Below are 19,572 nucleotides of genomic sequence, written 5' to 3'. Positions count from 1 at the left end.
CACATTGTACCCCACGTATGTACGAATGTATTTATGATCTATGTGTATATGATTTAATAAAAATAACTAAATAAATAAAAGAAACATGGCACAAGCAATGAAGTTTGGATTACATAGATTTTATTTTCTGTTTTGTTGTCCACAATGTACTCTTAAAATGTCAAAGACTCCGACTTTGAGGTTCCAACCACTAAGCTCACACTTTTGTAGCTGGGCCTATCAGAGGCTGTTGATTTTGTGAACAAGCAACTTCCTGTGCCAGGTACTGTGCCTGGCCCTGGGAAGACAATGGTGAGACTTAGACTCAAGTCAAGGGTAAGTGGACAGTGGACCCCCCAAGTTAAGGAGCATGAAGCAATGCACTAAAGGCGAAAAATACAACATTTACTCTTGCAGACCTTTGGTAAGATTATTCTGTGAAATATGTTCATTAGTGAGTTGTTACATTGACAGCCTTCAGGAAGTCTTACTGCACTGCAAGTCAACTGACAAGAAAACTACCATGTTCTAGATAAAGGTGAAAGTACAAAAGTCTGCAGTACAAAAGTCTATTAAATTCCAACCTTTTGATTAAGAATTTGCTGTAACAACTAGCAGTCTTCTAGATACCTAGGATTGAACTAACAAGCAGGTAAGTGTTACTTTCAGGCATTTCCTCTCTCTCTTAACCATGTCACACACAATTTATTAACAGAAAATCTAATCCAAAATGAAGGCATTTTCTCCTCATCTGCCAGTCAACACCCCTTCCACCAAATCTGCATATTGTGTAAAAGAGGTCTTTGTCACAACCTTTATACCTGTGTACACAACCCTATAGAAATTTATAATCAAAACAGTAAGACTAGTTTATGAAACAGAGCCTTAGACTTAGAAAGACTCGGCTAAAATCTCAACTGACAATTTGTGTGCTTTGGGGCAAGTTCACCTTACCATCCATGAAATGTCCATAAATAACTGACATATAGGTAAAGAGCCTCGTATGTTGGAAATGCTCAGCATATGGTAGTGATGTGGTTCAGGACATGCCACCCCAAGAGCTGGCACCATGGTATGTGAGGAAACAGGAGAAGCTGGAAGCTTCTCTGAGCTTCTCCTGACTTTTTCCTCAGAAGGCAGCCATAATAGGATTCTCTGTCCTTCCTCCGGAATAGGTCATAAGACCCTGATGTAGAAGTGTCTACCCTATATCTGGAGGAAAAGAACGTCCTTATCTCTGAAGACCCAGGGACACACAGAAGAATCTGAACAAATAGACTTTGCTAAGTTGCCCCCAGGATAGTACCATTAAATCTTACACCCTTTATCCAATCATACCTTTCTACAACTGTCCACTCTTTATCTAAATCCAAGCATAAAAATATACAAGTGTACCTGTTCCTTTGGGTCATCATTCTGAAGATTCCCGTGTCATGTAAAACTTATATTAAATAAATATGTTTATGCTTTTCTCTGGTTAATCTGTCTTGTTTAATTAATATCAGTATACAATAGTTGCATATCTTCATAGGGTACATAAGATGTTTTTATAAGGCATACAATGTGAATTAATCAAATTAAGGTAACTAGGGTATCCATCACCTTTGGCATTTACCATTTCTTTATGTTAGGAACATTCCAATTCTACTCTTTTTCTTCGTCTTTTTTTTTTTTTTTTGAGACAGAGTCTTACTTTGTTGCCCTCGGTAGAGTGCTGTGGCATCACAGCTCACAGGCAACCTCAAACGCTTGGGTTCAAATAATCCTCTTGCCTCAGCCTCCCTAGTAGCTGGGACTACAGGCACCTACCTCAATGCTCAGCTAGTTTTTCTATCTTTTTTTTGTGTGTGTGGTTTTTTTTTTTTTTTTTTTTTGGTGGGGCTGGGTTTGAACCCGCCACCTCCGGCATATGGGACCGGCGCCCTACTCCTTGAGCCACAGGCGCCGCCCTAGTTTTTCTATCTTTAGTGGAGATGGGGTCTTGCTTTGCTCAGGCTGGTCTCAAACTCCTGAGCTCAAGAGATCTAGCTGCCTCCATCTTTCAGAATGCTAAGATTACAGGCATGAGCCACCATAACCAGCCCCAATTCTATTCTTTGTTATTTTAAAGCACACCCTGATTTTTGTTGAGTATAGTCACGTCACTGTGCTGTCATATATTGTTCATTCTATCTAATTATCTAACTATAGTACAGCCTCCCTAGTTGACCACCTCACTACATTGACTACCTCCTTAAGTTGACCTCAGTTCCATAGGCTGGACGAGCACCACATGTACATATCAGTATAGTAAGCCTAGTTCCTTATGTTTACCACCTTCATATGTTGGACAATGTTACAGTCCTTGGGTGGAATTTACAGAGGTTCTACTGCATATTTTTGTCTGTCTTTTTTTTTTTCTTTTTTTTTTTTAAAGACAGAGTTTCACTTTGTTGCCCTTGGTAGAATGCCGTGGCATCACAGCTCACAGCAACCTCAAACTCTTGGGTTCAAACAATCCTATTGCCTCAGACTCCTGAGTAGCTAGGACTACAGGTGCCTGCCACAATGCCTGGCTATTTTGTTGTTGTTGTTGTTGTTGCAGTGTGGCCAGGGCTGGGTTCAAACCCGCCACCCTCGGTATATTCTTAGCTAGTTTTTCTATCTTTAGTGGAGATGGGGTCTTGCTCTTGCTGGCGTCCTACTCACTGAGCCACAGGTGCCGCCCCATATCTGTCTTTTTTTAATAGGTACTGCAGCCATGTACCTAGCAGTGGATGAGGAAAAGAAATCTTTCCTCCCCTACAATAGTTACTATCACCAATATTACTATTAGTACTATTATTATTACTTGTGATACTTCCTCAAAAATCAGTTTAACTTGATGCCAACCCAACTGGGAAAGGATTGAGGGATAAGAAAACTAACAATGTCAGCAAAACCCAATATTGGGTCTCAAATGTTAAAACTTTCTTTCCAACTTGGGACAGTCTTTTCTAACTTAATATACACAGAACTATTTTTCTACCAAATCATCCTGAAGGCTGCATTTTTGCTACCTTTTCAAGTGTGGTTGTTGTGTAATAGATATTTATGGCTTCTTTTCCATACTCAAGATGAAGGACAAAAATATGCTGAAGACCCACATCTCATCCAGCGTCCAAATGACAATAAATAAACACAGTTTTCACAAGGAAGCCCTCTGTCTAAACAGTTTAGACAATTGAGTATAAATTAGATTTAAGAGATTATTTTAAAAAATAATGAGCATCAATCAAAATACATTAAATATAGGACCCTAAATCCATGATTAGAAAAATCCATCTATAACTTCCATGGACCCCAAACCGGAATCTCAGATTTCACATTGAATCTAGCTGTCACTAGCACAGTAAACAGTAGCATCTGGCTCTCATGTGGGATGGTGTATATAATGGACTGATCCATAACTTTAGTCTACTTTGGACATTTAGATGGATGGGCTAAGAGCCCAGTGTGTTATAATACCCTGAAAAGCTTTTGGCTCTGGCTGTGGACACATTAGTATTAACTTAAATCTGTTGTTTTGTTTACAAGAGATATTTGCTTGTGCTTTCTTGCCTAAATGGAATCGCTTAAAGGCACCATGACCTTAAAAAGTGAAATTGGCAAAATGGGTAAAAGCAGCTATTCACTGTATCGAGCCTCTACTGAACTTCATTGCATTCTATTTTTCATTTCCTCTTCATTCCATTTATTTAAAATAAATGGTATCTTCATTTGATCTGTCTGTCCATATTAGAAACATTAATACCTAATATCCCCTTCCTAGTTTTTTTTCCCCACCTCCATAACCTGAAGCTGAAAATAAGTAACCATTTGGAGGGTTCCTTGAAGATGTCACCATTTAGAAATGTCACACATATGGCCATTTGTTTCTGAGCTGGAAAAAGCAGGCTCTTGAGAACAGTGTCACAATTATTCTCGTTGAAACCACTAAAGCTACCAGAACTAATTTCTCCCAATATATCACTATAGTTTAATGTCTACAATGAAAAGGTGCCCTCACTGGACCAGTAGAAACTGATTAGTGCTCATCAAGAACATAATCGGAGGGCCTCTGTATCATCCTTAAGGTTTTTAAAAAATGTAATTAAACAACACCTGATCTCATTTGGTGTTCATTGCTTTTACAAACACCATCAACATATACTAATTTCATGTGACATTTATTCATATCTACATTGATTTCAAGCAAATATGTGAATCTCACCCTTACTAAAATTAGACTGAACAATTAACAGATGCACATTTTAATAACATACGGAACTGCATAACATTGGATTACCTTTTATTTTATTTTATTTTTTTATTAAATCATAGATGTGTACATTGATATAATCATGGGGCATCATTCACTAGCTTCACAGACCATTTACCAAGTTTCACATATACCCTTGTAAGATGCACTGCTGGTGTATGGATTACCTTTTAAATCTCATTATACTCATTAACAGGTATTGCAATATTCTATATATTGTTTTATTGTTCAATCGACAAGTTGTTTTTTTGTTTATTTGTTTGTTTTTTGTTGTTGTTGTTGCAGTTTTTGGCCAGGGCTGGGTTTGAACCCGCCACCTCCAGCACATGGGCCCAGCGCCCTACTCCTTGAGTCACAGGCACTACCCTCAACAAGTATTTTTTTAAAATCTCTTGTGAGCTTAGCATTAATCTAAAGAGAAAAAAATTAATCTGAAGCTTTATTTTAAATTAAACACCTTTTAAATTGTTTAAATATATCACCTTGAATAGGCCTCCATGAGGAAAGAACATTATATAACTCAGAAAACCACCCAAATAGAATGAAGTTTCTAAATGTTCTCGTGATATGTGATTTATCATAACTGAACAATAATCCCCCTTATCAATTAAGGTGGGCTCCTTTCCCAGTAATCCAAAACTGGGTAACTCTAACAATCTGTTATTAGTGATCTCATCACATGATCCACAAAAAATAAACACGTGCTACTCTCCTAAGAAAACAGAAATTAATTTTCTTTGTAAAGCCTTCCTAATCTATTGCAAGACATTCTTGGGGAAGGAAGGTGAAATTGCATTGATTCAACTATGCCAGTAATACCAAAGAATTTTAAACAAAATGGAAAACAACCTGAAATTGAAAATTTGCCTAATTTTATAGGAAAATGTTTTCCCCTTAGGCTGCATGATTATAGAAGGAGCACTGTGAGTTAAAAGATCTGGGTTTGGGTCCTGAGTCATCACTCATCAGATGTATAACTCTGACCAGTCTTCACCTCTGTAAAATACAGCATTGAACTGTCTGTCCTAAAGTCTGTTCTACCTGTAAGTCACTAACTGCAGGTGCCTCCCCTGAGGGTAGAAATCTAGGGTCTAGATTGCCCTTCTGCATTAAACACAGCCAGCTTAATGTGACAAGACGAGAAGGAAATACAAGACATTAAATAGAGTTTATCTGAGACAGGAAAATGAATAACTCTTCCATTTCTTTTCATGTTGCTGAACACGTATTATTATTTGAAGAAAAGAAATTCTAAAACACCCAAAGAAGCTGATAGTGTCTGCAGAGAAATGAGGGATCCTTGGTTTCCTGGTCAAGGCATCAATGTGCCCAAGTATGGGTATCATTTTATCAGGCTCCCCTTCTGAGAGAGTTTTTGGCATGTGGCCAAAAAAGGGGGTGTGGTCTAGGCAGAGAGAAAGGGCTGGGTCAGTAAGAGCATCTCTGAATTCTGCATCCTGTGCTATGTGAAATGGCTAACAAAATCCCAAGCAGTGGGAGAGATCCTTTTCAGGCTAAATTTAGCTTCACTCAACAACATGGAAGAAAGACAAGGCAGGGCGAAGGGCGGGGTCTTCCATTTTTCTTTGGTTTCATTTTATGTGACATGCACCTGTGACCGACTCAAAAGATGAATTAGAACTGTCTCTGCCCTGGTGTTTATGCAGTTCAGTGAAACAGAATGGCAAGTGAACGATTCTTGTTCACAACACCATGGGTGGGGCAAGCTCTTTTCTGTTGTTTGGTGTTCTGTGACTTAAACCTTCTACTACAAAAGGCTATAAAAAAGGATACACCTTCATGCCATCATCTTTTGCCCACCCAAAAGTTTCCTCAATGCCTACATGTTTCTGCAATCGGTCTTTGGCCCCAATACCTACAGTCTGTGCAGAGACTCACAGAAAAGACTAGGGGTTATCAGTTGGAGGTGGGGGGAGAATAAGATTTTCCCATGCTTAAAAATATAGCCTAATTATTTGCCTGGTGTCTTTCAAGAGGGCACCATACACCTTGACTTGAACTCTGTCGAGTGTTCACAGGAAAGTGCCAGGGCAAATAAACAATCTGTTCTCATAAATTCCCTTGACTGCTCCTTCCAACAACACACGCTGATTTTCAGTCTCTAAAACAAATATAGTGTGATATGCCCAGAAGGAACAGTGAGATGGTTTTGGATTTATTCCCTTGCTCTCCAAAAAGGCCACACCTAAGATATCAGAAGAGGTGAGAATCATCCCTGATTCATGAGCATGGACATGTGATGCTTATTACCAGCCAAAAATAAAATTAAAACAAAAAGCGCAAACCCAGGGCTTAGAAATCTATTAATATCTCTCCCACTCCTCACCACTCTTCATCAGGCTTTTGTAGCAGAACAGATCATTCACTCCCTGGGAAAGGGAGAGAGAACTCCATCATTCTTCCACTGCCAGCACCTGTTCCGCCAGCTGACACTAATATAAATTTTGACCATAAAAAAAGACAATATATTACCAGGACTGCCGTATACCAAAAACTAATTGCAGCTCTTGACTGCTGCTTCACTCTGCTTTCTCGCTTACCACCCACTCACCCAAAGCAGAGAAGGGGTGGTAACCACTACCAAGTATTTCTCAGACACAGATACAGCCACCGTCTAAACACAAGTAGTGATTCTGACCACAAGAGCCACCACCCTCTCTCCGCTCTCCCTGCTTACCTACCATACAGAGGACACCAAGTCCACTCTGGGTCTGCAAATCTGAAATCAGTTCCCTCTAACCAGATCTGAAAAATCTGCCCTACAATTGCCAAAATAGAAAATGTAAATCAGAAAAACACATCACATGGAGAACAAACCGACATCAGGGCTGGGGAACATTGGCACACCAGTGCTGCTTTGGAACTCCAGGATGGCACGGAGAGCGACACCGCCCAGCCCAGATCCCGGGAGGCAGTTTTACAAAAAGCTTCCAGCACCCCCTAGCAACACCAGCACTTCCTCCCCGCTTCCTAAATGCTCTGAATAAAGACCTCCTTTAAGCACTTACTGGGAGCAGCCGCTTCTCTCTGCACTGTGCCTGTGAGTCACGCAGCAGGAGGGGCCCCGAGGAGGGCAAGTCGGAGAGTCCCCAGCTTCCCAGCAGGCTGCTGTCTACGAGGCAGCAGCCAGGGAACCGACTTTCCCATTACAGCCTCGGACTGTAATCCATGTGCTTTCGGCGGGCCAGTCCCAGCTGCCCACAGAGCACCACATGATCTGCTCTGACATCAGATCAGCCAAACGTGACAGCCCATCCGCCAGCCCCTTCCACACTCGTGGGTTGCATCATTTGGGCGCCTTTGGCTTACATTTAAGCAGGTGGTACAGAGTAGGGAACTGTTGTTCTCTCTTCTTACACACACACACACACACACACGCACACACACACCCCAAAACCTAATAATTTTCTGCCTGGTTCCTTCTGTTAAAAAATAAGGAAAAAATAAGGAGGTCTATGCCTGGTTTGGGGAAGCTGAGGAATGAGCGCTGTTAAGATGCCAGTGCTGTGGGAGTGATTTCATCTGTAAATCACCACCACCTCTCAGTACATCATCTTTTACATGTAAGTTTACATATATAATTTTATGTAATAAAATATTGGTAGGTAAGTAATAAAATAAGGTGTGGCTTATTTTTTAAGCTAGTCACCACTGAGTTCAGTTCATGGCAGGGACGTAATGCAATAATACACAATAATTCCATGGTGAGGGGACTCATACAGTGCACAGAAATGGACTTACAGACCTAGACAGACAGGCAGATACGCAGGGACAATGTCTGAATCATCTATTCACGCTTGCATTCATTCATTCTGTAGTCATTTATTGATCACCTACTGTGTACCTAGTATAAAAGGGGATAATCAGAATGAGGGAGGCAATTGAATATTTGTGACAGGCATCTAATTCTATTTCTGTGATAAGACAAGGAGGTAATAACCTTATCAAGGGTTCATAGAAACGTTCTGTGTCTAATGCTGAATCTGAAAGGCTGGTCACAAAACCATGTTTTATCTTAACATCATTATGACAAAAAGTAATAAATGTAACTTTAGTGTAAGAATAACCAAAATCATAAAAGCTTTATGAAGGTAAAATCATAAAGGCTGCTGTTGGACAGCAGTGACCAAAAGCATAATTCTTCTCAAGCACAGAGGAAAATTCACTTTGTCTGCTTTCACTGAATTACTTCCTATATATTTGATTTATAAACTGTATTTCAGATATTTGTATGGAAACAGTATTATCACTAACCCGGTTATAAACCCATTAAATATGCATTTTTAAGTGAACATATAGGTCTTCAATAAATACTGAGATAAAGGAATTGACTCTGTGATGTTGTGATATAAGAAATATGTATTATATATATATATTTGATCATATATATATATGACCTTCATCCCTGGTTTATGGTACAGAGCTACTAAAACCCATGTAATTTCCTAAGCGATGAGGTGAGATGAGTATATTTGGTTATTTATAATAAGCCCTTTTAAACCATATCTGAGTTTATGATAACGAGGTGACTATTGGTGGAGGGCAGGGGCTTTCCCTAGATGGTTTCAGGTTGGGAGCTAGTTGCCAGCGAAATCAACCATGTGATTAGAGGGTTGGAACTTCAGATCTTCCCACCTCCAGAGGGGCTGAAGACTGAGTTAATCACCAATAGCCAATGATTTAATCAATTGTGCCTAGGTAATGGAATCTCCATAAAAACCCTAAACAATAGGGTTTGGAGAACTTCTGAGTCTGTGAACGCATCCACGTGCTGGGAGTGTGGTGCATACCAACTCCACAGGGACAAAAGCTCCTGCACTCGAGACCCTTCTAGACCTTACCTTATATGCCTCTTTATCTGGCTGTTCATTTGTGTCCTTTATTCTTTATCAAAAAACAATAATAGTAAGTAAAGTGACCTGAGTTCTGTGAGCTATTATAGCAAATTATCAAACTTAAGGAGTGGGTCATAGGAACCCCCAAATTGTAGCCAAGTTGGATAGAAGCGCAGGTAACCTGGGGACCCACTGCTTGAAATTGGCGCATGAAGTCAGGAGCAGACTTGTGGGACTGAGCCCTTAATCCGTAGTGTCTGCTTTAACTCTGGGTAGCGAGTGTCAGAATTAAATAAAATCATAGGACACTCAATTGGTATCTGCAGAGAACTGGAGAATTTCTTGGTATGAAAAACCTACACATTTGGTGTCAAAGGTGTTCTGTGGGCAGAGACAGATCATAGGAGATTTGAACGGTTTTATTCCTTATAAGGCTTATTTCCAATAGGGATCAAAATGGAAATTAGGCACCTATGGAATCTCATTAAATTCTACAGTCACAAGCTTCCTTGTTATCTTCTCAGGGGAAAATATCACACACACAAAGTATGAAACAAATAACTGTCTTAAATATACATCAGGCTCAGTGCCCGTAGCACCGTGGTTACGGCAGCTAAACAACAATGACAACTACAACCAAAAAATAGCCGGGCACTGTGGTGGGCACCTGTAGTCCCAGCTGCTTGGGAGGCTGAGACAAGAGAATCGCTTAAGCCCAAGAGTTTGAGGTTGCTGCAAGCTGTGACGCCATGGTACTCTACCAAGGGTGACATAGTGAGACGCTCTCTCTCAAAAAAAAATAATAATAATTAAATATTATACATCAAATGAAAATCTTATTATTACATTAATAATTATATAGATCAGAATTAGATTGAATTCTTTCAAGGATGCAAAGGCTATGTATAAACATACAAGAAAATAGTACTTTTGTCCTTTAAATGTAAGGAACAAAGACAAAATAGTAAAAGCCAAAGGTTTGCATATTTTATGATTATTTGGGGGAGAAGAACTAATTATTAAACTAAGATAAGTAAAATTAAAATTATATATTTTTTTCCAGTTAAGAATTCTTTTTTTGTTTTGAATGTCTTAGGATTTTGATGACCTTTCTTTTTTATTTTTTTCGTTTTTTTTGTCTGGGGCCAGGCTTGAACCTGCCACCTCCAGTATATGGGGCCAGTGCCCTACTCCTTGAGCCACAGGTGCTGCCCTTTGCTGACCTTTCTAACTAAAATTAACTTTGGCAATTTAAAAATAGCACTTTTTAAATATCTGTACCAATACCCCCACAGAGTGATCTTTTGCCACTATTTCTTACTATTAGCTAAGTGGGAAATTTGACCTCACAAATAAAATGATTCTTCCAAAATCTATAAAGCAAACCAAAGCTTACCATTCAAAAGACTATTACTCCCAATACTACTAAAACACTACTTCAGGCTGCCATTATCATTTGTCTTCTGGACTTTGGCAACTGCTTCCACTCGTCTTCCATACAGCAAGCAGAATGTTCTTCTTTTTTTTTTTTTAGACAGAGCCTCAAGCTGTCGCTCTGGGTAGAGTGCTGTAGCATCACAGCTCACAGCAACCTCCAACCCCTGGGCTCAAGCGATTCTCCTGACTCCACCTCCCAAGTAGCTGAGATACAGACACCCACCACAACACCAGGCTATTTTTTGGTTACAGCCGTCGTTGTTTGGTGGCCAGGGCTGTATTCGAACCTGCCAGCTCAGGTGTATGTGGCTGGCACCTTAGCCGCTTGAGCCACAGGCGCCGAGCCATGTTCTTCTTAATCAAATTGAATCTTTTACTTGAAACACTTCATTTTTTTCCATCTCATTCAGTTCCTTATCATGTCCTCACACCCTTCAATAATACTTAATTGTTCTCGAGTAGCTTTCTTCTTAAGTGATTAACACCTGTTTTTTGTAATTCATTTATTTCATTGGGATAGATTATCAGAAGTTGAATTATTGAATCAAAGGATGTGGTCTTATTCCAAAATAACGGTGTTTAGGCTAGCTAGAGCTGTCTGCCCAAGGACTACAGCTCCCAGCCTCCCTTGCAACTAGCCTTGTGAGCAGAATTTCACCTCCCTTGCTTAAAAAAACACTGCTTAGGAAAAAAAAAAAAACTGCTTGTTCTAGATTTCTCCTCCCACCCTTCATGCACGCCAGAATACAGACTTGCCTGAGCCCTACGTTCAGCCATACAGCTTGAACACTTAGGGAATGGCAGAGCAAAGGACGGAAGAAAACTGATCACCGAGCGGCCCTTTCAACCTGGACCACTCACTCTGGACTTCTGTATCAAAGAAAACAAAATTGTTTTCCTTAAGACGCTTCATTTTTGGTACCTCTTTTTTATAGTGTCTTAGACTTTATCCTATCTAGTAGAAATGGCATGAACTTTGTGAGACTTCTAATTCACATTACCAAATTACACAGAGGAAAACCATGAATCAGGTTGCATGCCCACCAGCGTGCACTAGATCTCAGAGCTACTGCGTTCTTGTCAGCGTTGAGGCTTATTTCTTTTAAGGAAAATCTATGAATTTGATAGAGGAAAACGGTATGCATCCTCTTTTTCATTTCTCAGAGTTGAAAATGATTCAATAATTACTACCTGTTGGCCTTCCAGCTTTGGGAACTGCCTGTCCATGCTGGTTTTTATTCTTACTGGACCTTTGATATTGCTCTTGTCCACTTTATTAGGCTTCACTGTTTGTTCTCCCTTCAATTCTGCTCTGGGGAAACACATTAGAATGTTTTATTGTCATCATTTGCAATATTTCCACTGTAATTTGTTCCGTGGAAAGCTTTCATAATGCCCAGATTTTGAATCCTAAATATCGTTCCTCGCTAAAAAAAAAAAGTGCAAAGTGAGTTTGAGACATCATATTACAACAGAAAGCAAAGAAATTATTGCAGAGCATTGGAGTCATGTCAAACGGCAGAAGTCAGCTTAGGGAGACTCCCTAAGGCCAAATTCATCAAAGCACATGTTCTAGTTACTATGACTATGTAAAAAGTCATGCCAAACTGAGCTTAAAATAACATTATCAGCTGGGTGCAATGGCTCATGCCTATAATTCCAGATAGTTGGGAGGCTGAGACTGGAGGATTACTTAAGCCCAAGAGTTTGAGATCAGCCTGGGCAATATAGCAAGACCCTGTCTCAGAAAATATACATTTGTTTTTTTCACAAATCTGTAGACTGAACAGGGTTCATTGGATCAGCTGAGCACCTCAACATAATCTGAGCACCTCAAAAGCTGGAAATTAAAATTTTCTAGGCTGGGCACAATAGCTCACACGTGTAATCCTAGCACTCTCGGAGTCCAAGGCCAGAGAACTGCTTGATCTCAGAAGTTCGAGACCAGCTTGAGCAACAGTGAGAACTCATCTCTACTAAAAACAGAAAAATTGGCCAGGCATTGTGGCAGGGGTCTTCGGTCCCAGCTACTTGAGAGGTTGAGGCCAGAGGATCTCTTGAACCTAGGAGTTTGAGGCTTCTGTGAGCTATAACACCACAGCACTCTACCCAAGGTGACAGAGTGAGACTCTGTCTCAAATTAAAAAAAAAAAAAAAAGCTAGGCATGGTGGCTCATGCCTGTAATTCTAACACTCTGGGAAGCCAAGGTAGGTGGATTGCTTGTGCTTAGGAGTTCAAGACCAGCCTGAGCAAGAGTGGGACCCCATCTGTACTAAAAATAGAAAAACTACCCATTCTCCAAAAAAAAAAAAAAAGAAGAAGAAGAAGAAATTTTCTGAACTATCATTTACTCATGAGTTTGGTCCTATACTGGAACAGCTAAGGATTGAACAATTAAGACAATTTACTCATCTTTTTCTCCTTTGTTGCTTTTCCTTACACTCTACTCAACATGATGGCTTTAGGCTGGTGGGATTTCTCTAAAATCATGTGTCCCTAGAGAGTGCTGGGCAGAAGTGATAGAGAAGTGTCAACACCACATTGTAAGAAGAAAACGTGGGACTAAATATATGATGTAGCCTACATATATATATATATATATATATTTTTTTTTTTTTTTAAGACAGAGTCTCACTATGTCACCCTGGGTAGAGTATCCTGGTGTCACAGCTCACAGCAACCTCAAACTCCTGGGTTCAAGTGATTCTCTTGCCTCAGCCTCCCAAGTAGCTGGGACTACAGGCACCTGCCACAACACGCAGCTATTTTTGTTGTTGTTGTTACAGTTGTCATTGTTGTTTTAACTCGCCTGGGCTGGGTTCGAACACACCAGCCTTGTTGTATGTGGTCGGCGCCCTACCCACTGAACTATGGGTGCCACTCTGACGTACCCTACTTTGATAAATCTGTCAGAGCATTGTAAAAACTATAATTGACACCCTTGAATATATAAAAATCTTACTGATATTCAACACAGAAAGAAAAAACATTTATTGCCATCTAAGGTAACTATTATACCAATTTCTTATTCAAAAATTGTTAAAGAGAGTTAAGTATTCTTTCTTTTCTAAATGGAATTCTATTTCAGACTAATAAATATCCCCAGTTAATGAGGGGAACTGTACTAGAAGAACCTTAGGCAAAGAAAGCAAAAGGAATGGCTAAATTTGAAAAATCACCATTTTGCAATTTGTAATAGTGTATTTGGTTCAGACAAGAATTAGTAATACATGATAAAAAGCACTGAATATAAAGTTGATAAGGTACTGAACAGTAACCTGCTGCCAAGTTATTAACACATGGAAGATTTACTTGTCTCAAGGGGGAAAAAAAACCACGACTTTACAATAAAGATATCTAGCAATTTTCCCATTTACCATTAACACGTGATCTTAGTATCATAAAAGGTAACAGAACTAGGTATTAGGCAAGTACTAATAGGATGTAATATTCACAGTATTACTCATGACATAGAAGAATTGAAGGTTTTGGCTCAGCACCTGTAGCTCAAGTGGCTAAGGCGCCAGCCACATACACCAGAGCTGCAGGGTTCGAATCCAACCTGAGCCTGCCAAATAGCAATGACAACTACAACCAAAAAATAGCCAGGTGTTGGGTGGCGCCTGTGGCTCAGAGGCATAGGGCGCCGGCCCCATATGCCAGAGGTGGCGGGTTCAAACCCAGCCCTAGCCAAAAACTGCAAAAAAAAAAAAAATAGCCAGGCACTGTGGTGGATGCCTGTAGTCCCAGCTACTTGGAGGCTGAGGCAAGAGAATCACTTAAGTCCAGGAGTTGGAGGTTGCTGTGAGCTATGATGCCACAGCACTCTACCTAGGGCAACAGCTTAAGGCTCTGTCTCAAAAAAAAAAAAAAAGGAATTGAATGTTTTACTTGACTTCAGTAACAACTTCAGATCAAAATTTTCAGTCTACAGGAAATACAGAGGAACATTAACTAAATTCAAATGACACCAGATGAAAACAATCATACAAATTCAGAGGGTAGAATTCTACCAGAAAATTTATCCAGTCTCTTCCACAAGAAAATGTAATGGAAAAAAAAAAAAAGTCATGGGAGAAAGAAGAACTTGTATGAACTAACAGAGAAACAAGAACTAAGTTCTGCTAAGCTCTCACCTCGTGGGTGCAGTGTAAGGAAAGGGTATATGGCCTTCTCCTGCTGGGAGAAGGGCTCAGCTACAATGTGGACTTTTCCTAACAAATGCAAACAGTATAACCTACTCATTTATACCCTCGTATTAATCTGAAATTTGAAAAAAAAAAAGAACTTAGCTCTGTCATAAGACCAAATGTTACGAGTCATGCAGGTCAATGACTGAATTCTGGTTTGAGCAACTTAGCTGGGAAGTGGAATGTCTAAGGAAATCTGAAAATACTCTGAGCATTAGAAGATATCATGGAATTATTAATGTTTTAGATGTGATGATGCTAAAATTATGTCCTTATTTAAGAAAATAGAGAAGTATACTAAAGAATGTAAGGGTAAACCAATATTTCTATAATTTACTTCCAAATCCTTCAAAAAGAAAAAACACAGCAAAATGTTAACAATGGTAAACCCAGATAAGGACTATATGGGTATTTGTCATATCGTTCTATCTGTTTCTATGTTGAAATGTTTTACACTAAAATATTATAAAACACAAAATTTCTCCCCATGTGCAGGGGTTTTCCATAGGTTCACTTCTAATTTTTTTATTTTTGTGGCTTGATTTTTTTCAACCATTTCATTTAAATTACATGAAAGTTTTTGGGGAGTATTTTGTATTTCCTCAATTACCAAACTAATTGTCCTAGAGCATTTATTAAATAAGCCTTCTATTTCTCCCCAGTTGTTATACCTGTTTGTCTTTTATAAAATTATTGTTATATCAGAATCTATTTCTGAGATAACTCTTCCATTGATTTCTCTGCACCAGTGTAATTTTAATTTAATCATTACAGCTTTACAATGAACCAGTCTTTTCAGTTTTCTTACAATAAACCAGTCTAGTCAAGCTTTATTGTCTATTTATTTTTCAGGTAATTTTTAGAATTTGCCCCAACCCAAAAAACATCCAATTTCTTTTCTTTTGCTTCTTTTTTTTTTTGCTTGTGAATTTTGATTAAAATTGAATTGAGAAGAATCATCATCATATAATACTTAAAATTAGGCCTGGAGTGGTGGTGGCTCACACCTGTAATTCTAGTGCTCTGGGAGGCCAAAGTGGGTGAATCCCTATCAGGAATTTGAGCAAGAGCAAGACCTGGTCTCTACTAAAAATAGGGAAAAATATGTGGGTGTTGTGGCAGGTGCCTGTAGTTCCAGCTTCTCAGGAGGCTGAAGTAAGAGGATCTCTTGAGCCTAAGAGTTTGAGGTTGCTGTGAGCTAAGGTGATGTGATGGCACTCTACCCAGGGTGACAGAGTGAGACTCTATCAATAAATAAATTAAATAAATAAATAAGTGCATAATATATAAAATGAATACTTTATCCCACGAAAATTTTAAGAGCTCTAGTTTTTATTCCTTCTTTATATTGATTCATAATTTGCCTTCCCTCAATTCTCAAATACCACTGGTTTTAGTTCTGCTCTCAGGAGTGACAGAAAACTTGTGTACTCCCTCTTCTGCATAATTAAAGAGAGTAATGATGCTCCCAGTCTATTCAGCCATTTCCTATTTAATGATTTTTCACTCTTTATTGCCCTGCTCACTCACTTCGGGATATGCTCCACTTCATCAGTATTTCCTCTTGAAATAGGAAACCCAGAAACGGACTCGACACTCCAAATGCGTGTGGTCTGAGAATCACAAGGAAGTGGGACTATTATTTCCCTTATCCCGGACACCCAGCTACTATTAATACAGTCTAAACTTGTGTTCACATGTCTTGGCAGTCCTTACGTTGTTGGCTCATGGTGAGTTTGTAGTCCACTAAAATCACTAGAACTTTTTCACTAACTTGTTCTTGAAATAGACCTTCCTTTCCTTGAATTTCAGCACAATGAATGCTTATTCTATCTGTACATATATGAATACATACACATACATCTCCTGTGAAAGTTCATCTTTTCAATATTGGCCCATCCTTTCACCATAACTACACATTATAAATCTTAATTCTATTTTCTAAGGCATTAAAAATTAATCTTCTACAAATGTAATAAGCATGTCCTTTTTTAGGACATCCACAGTTTAATAAAAAGCAAAGGACCACAGCCTATGACAAAGGGACCAAATGCTGCCATCTGGGGGACTGCCCAAGGCCAGGTTGAAATATTGGATCTCAGCATTTCCTTATTAACTAGGAAAAAAAAAAAGGACAACAGTTAGTTTGATCTCACTTGATCTGCATAAACCCAAACTGATTCTTAGTGTTTATTTCTCTCTAATCTAAGTGCTCATAAAGGTTTAAAATTCATTCTAAATTTTGCTAAAAACGAATGTCAAATATAATTGTACATCAAAATCCAAAAACATGGGTAAAGGGCTGGGTGCGGTGGCTCATGCCTGTAATCCTAACACTCTGAGAGGCCGAGGTGGGTGGATTGCCTGCGCTCACAGGCTCAAGACTAGCTCGAGCAAGAGTGAGACCCCATCTCTAAAAATAGCCAGGTGTTGTGGCAGGCAACTATAGTCCCAGCTACTGGGAGGCTGAGGCAAGAGAATCACTTAAGCCCAAGAGTTTGAGGTTGCTGTGAGCTATGACACCATGGCACTCTACTGAGGGCGACAAATTGAGACTTTGTAAATAAATAAATAAATAAATAGGGTGGTGCCTGTGGCTCCAAGGAGTAGGGCGCCAGCCCCACATGCCGGAGGTGGCAAATTCAAACTCAGCCTTAGCCAAAAACTGCAAATAAATAAATAAATAAAACATGGGTAAGCCCTGTAGTGGTGTCTCACGCCTATAATCCTAGCACTCTGGGAGACTGAGGCAGGTGGATTGCTTGAGCTCAGGAGTTCAAGACCAACCTGAGCCAAAGCTAGACCCCATCTCTACCAAAAAATAGAAAAAAAAAAATTAGTCAGGCATTATGGTGGGCTCCTGTAGTCCCAGCTACTCAGGAGGCTGAGGGAAGAGGATCTGACAAGCCGAAGAATTTAAGGTTGCTTTGAACTATGATGATGCCATGGAACTATACCCAGGGTGACAGAGTGAGACTCTATATCAAAAAAAATAAAAAATAGAAAGATAAAAACATGGATAAAATTCACCATCACCCAGAACTACTGCCATTCTCCAGCTCTCCTAAAAGACTGATGACTGTGAATTGCATTTGCACATTTTCATGGCCCTGGTATATCACTCCTACAGCCTGAGCCTGTAAACTCATCATACCTGAAAGCACTTCTGTGAAGGCCTTTACAGATTTTAAGTTTCTGAAGAACATACCTGTGAAACTTAGTAAATGTAGAGTATAAATGTCTTAACGCAATAACTAAGAAAATGCCAGGAAGGCTATGGTAACCAGTGTGATGAAAATGTGTCAAACTGGTGGGGCCTTAGTGTGTGTCACACTTTATGGGGGCAAGACATGATTGCAAGAGGGACTTTACCTAACAATTGCAATCAGTGTAACTGGCTTATTGTACCCTCAATGAATCCCTAACAATAAAAAAATAAATAAATAAGAAAATGTGTCAAACTGTTTATAAAGCCAGTGTATGGTGCCCCATGATTGCATTAATGTACACAGCTATGATTTAATAATAAAAAAATGAAAAAAAAATTTCTGAAGAACAGCACTGAGTCACGTTTAGTTCAATTGAACCGATACTTAATAATGAGTTTGGGTATTTTAACAACGTCAGTGATAGAAGACGGGACGGCCCCTTCAGAAGGACAGAAACAGAGGAGCAGCGCAGCCTGGTGTTTACTAGGACTAGAAACAGCTCTGCAGCACTGGACTGAGGGTGCAGAGTGGCAGGAAGTGAGGATGAAGAGGTAGTTAAAACAGAGCTCCATCAGAAAAGTCCAGGGAAGCCAGGCTAATGAACTTCAACTTCATCCCACAGGAGAGAGCTGAAAACAGGCCACCCAAAAGCCAAATTCCCCAGCAGATTCATTTTGTTTGCCCAGAACACTCTTAAAAACAAATACAGATACTGGAATCTGCATGACTAACTATTTTGTCACAGTCGTTAAATCTTTGTCCTCTTACACTACCACCAGAAAGAACATTAGCTCCTAGAGCACTGGGCACTGTCTGGTTCATTTACAACAGGCTCTCCAGCGCCTAAATCAGTGCCTGGCACACGGAGGTACCTCAAAGGATCCACTGGCTGCCTTGCTGGCCTAGCGGCCCGAGCCCACTTCACTGGCTCACCTCACCTGGTACGGAGGCAGGCGACCAAGAGCAGCTGCTACAGACGCCTTCTGGTTTCTTCCCAACACATAAAATATATGAAGCTTAACTGTGGTTATTTTTTAAAAATTTCCTGCTTCTCTTGTACCTGATTGTCATTCAGCATCCTGGTACAATAATTCCTGCCTTTCATTCAAAGTTTTGAGGCCAAATTTTCCTACAAACTGATCTAAGCCCAGACGTCTCTTGCTTGGCTACTTTGCATTCAGAGATGATATGGTCCACACTTCCTCTGTGCCGGTCACATCCACTGCTCCAACCTATTCCTCCTTGGTGTTCAGAATAAAGTTTCAAACAGCCGTTCTGAGAGAGACAATTGGCTGCAAAACTAGTTGAGAGTTCATCAAATGCTTTGTTTGCTTTTGGCAGAACAAGAAGACTACCAGAAGTTGCAGTGACAGTCTCTGTACCCAGGTTGCAACTCATATTTGGAAAATATCCTCCACGTCCCCTGTCTCACCTGGCATTCTACAGCAAACTCTGTCAACAAGGAACATTTTGATTGGCTCTCCTGCTATCCATATACAAATGCTCATCTCGCCCCACTTCCTCTAGTCTCCTGGAACGATGGAGCATCTTGAAATGCAGCGCTACTGACACTGCACCCCATCCCTTCATTCACTCATGCATACATGCATAAATATAAAAT

The 19,572-nt window shown here is 39.7% G+C and overlaps 1 protein-coding gene across 17 annotated transcripts in view; it reads right to left on the bottom strand.

The window, feature by feature from the left end:
- ANK2 (ankyrin 2) overlaps positions 1-19,572 on the bottom strand; it is a 687,167-nt gene that overhangs the window by 573,855 nt on the left and 93,740 nt on the right. For 12 of the 17 annotated variants that reach the window (XM_053568642.1, XM_053568030.1, XM_053568290.1 and 9 more), the window contains exon 1: positions 7,288-7,420. The exons of 1 other annotated variant lie outside the window; for it this stretch is intronic. The gene's annotated coding sequence lies outside the window, so the exon portion shown is untranslated. Of the gene's footprint in view, positions 1-7,287; positions 7,421-19,572 lie in introns of those variants that run through there. 4 more of the 17 variants (XM_053568895.1, XM_053568562.1, XM_053569053.1 and 1 more) reach the window with 1 other exon arrangement.

This window comes from Nycticebus coucang, chromosome 1 (assembly GCF_027406575.1).
Source record: "Nycticebus coucang isolate mNycCou1 chromosome 1, mNycCou1.pri, whole genome shotgun sequence".
NCBI lineage: Eukaryota > Metazoa > Chordata > Mammalia > Primates > Lorisidae > Nycticebus > Nycticebus coucang.
The sequence above is the reverse complement of the archived record's forward strand: the minus strand, read 5'-3'. Positions and strand labels throughout refer to the sequence as shown.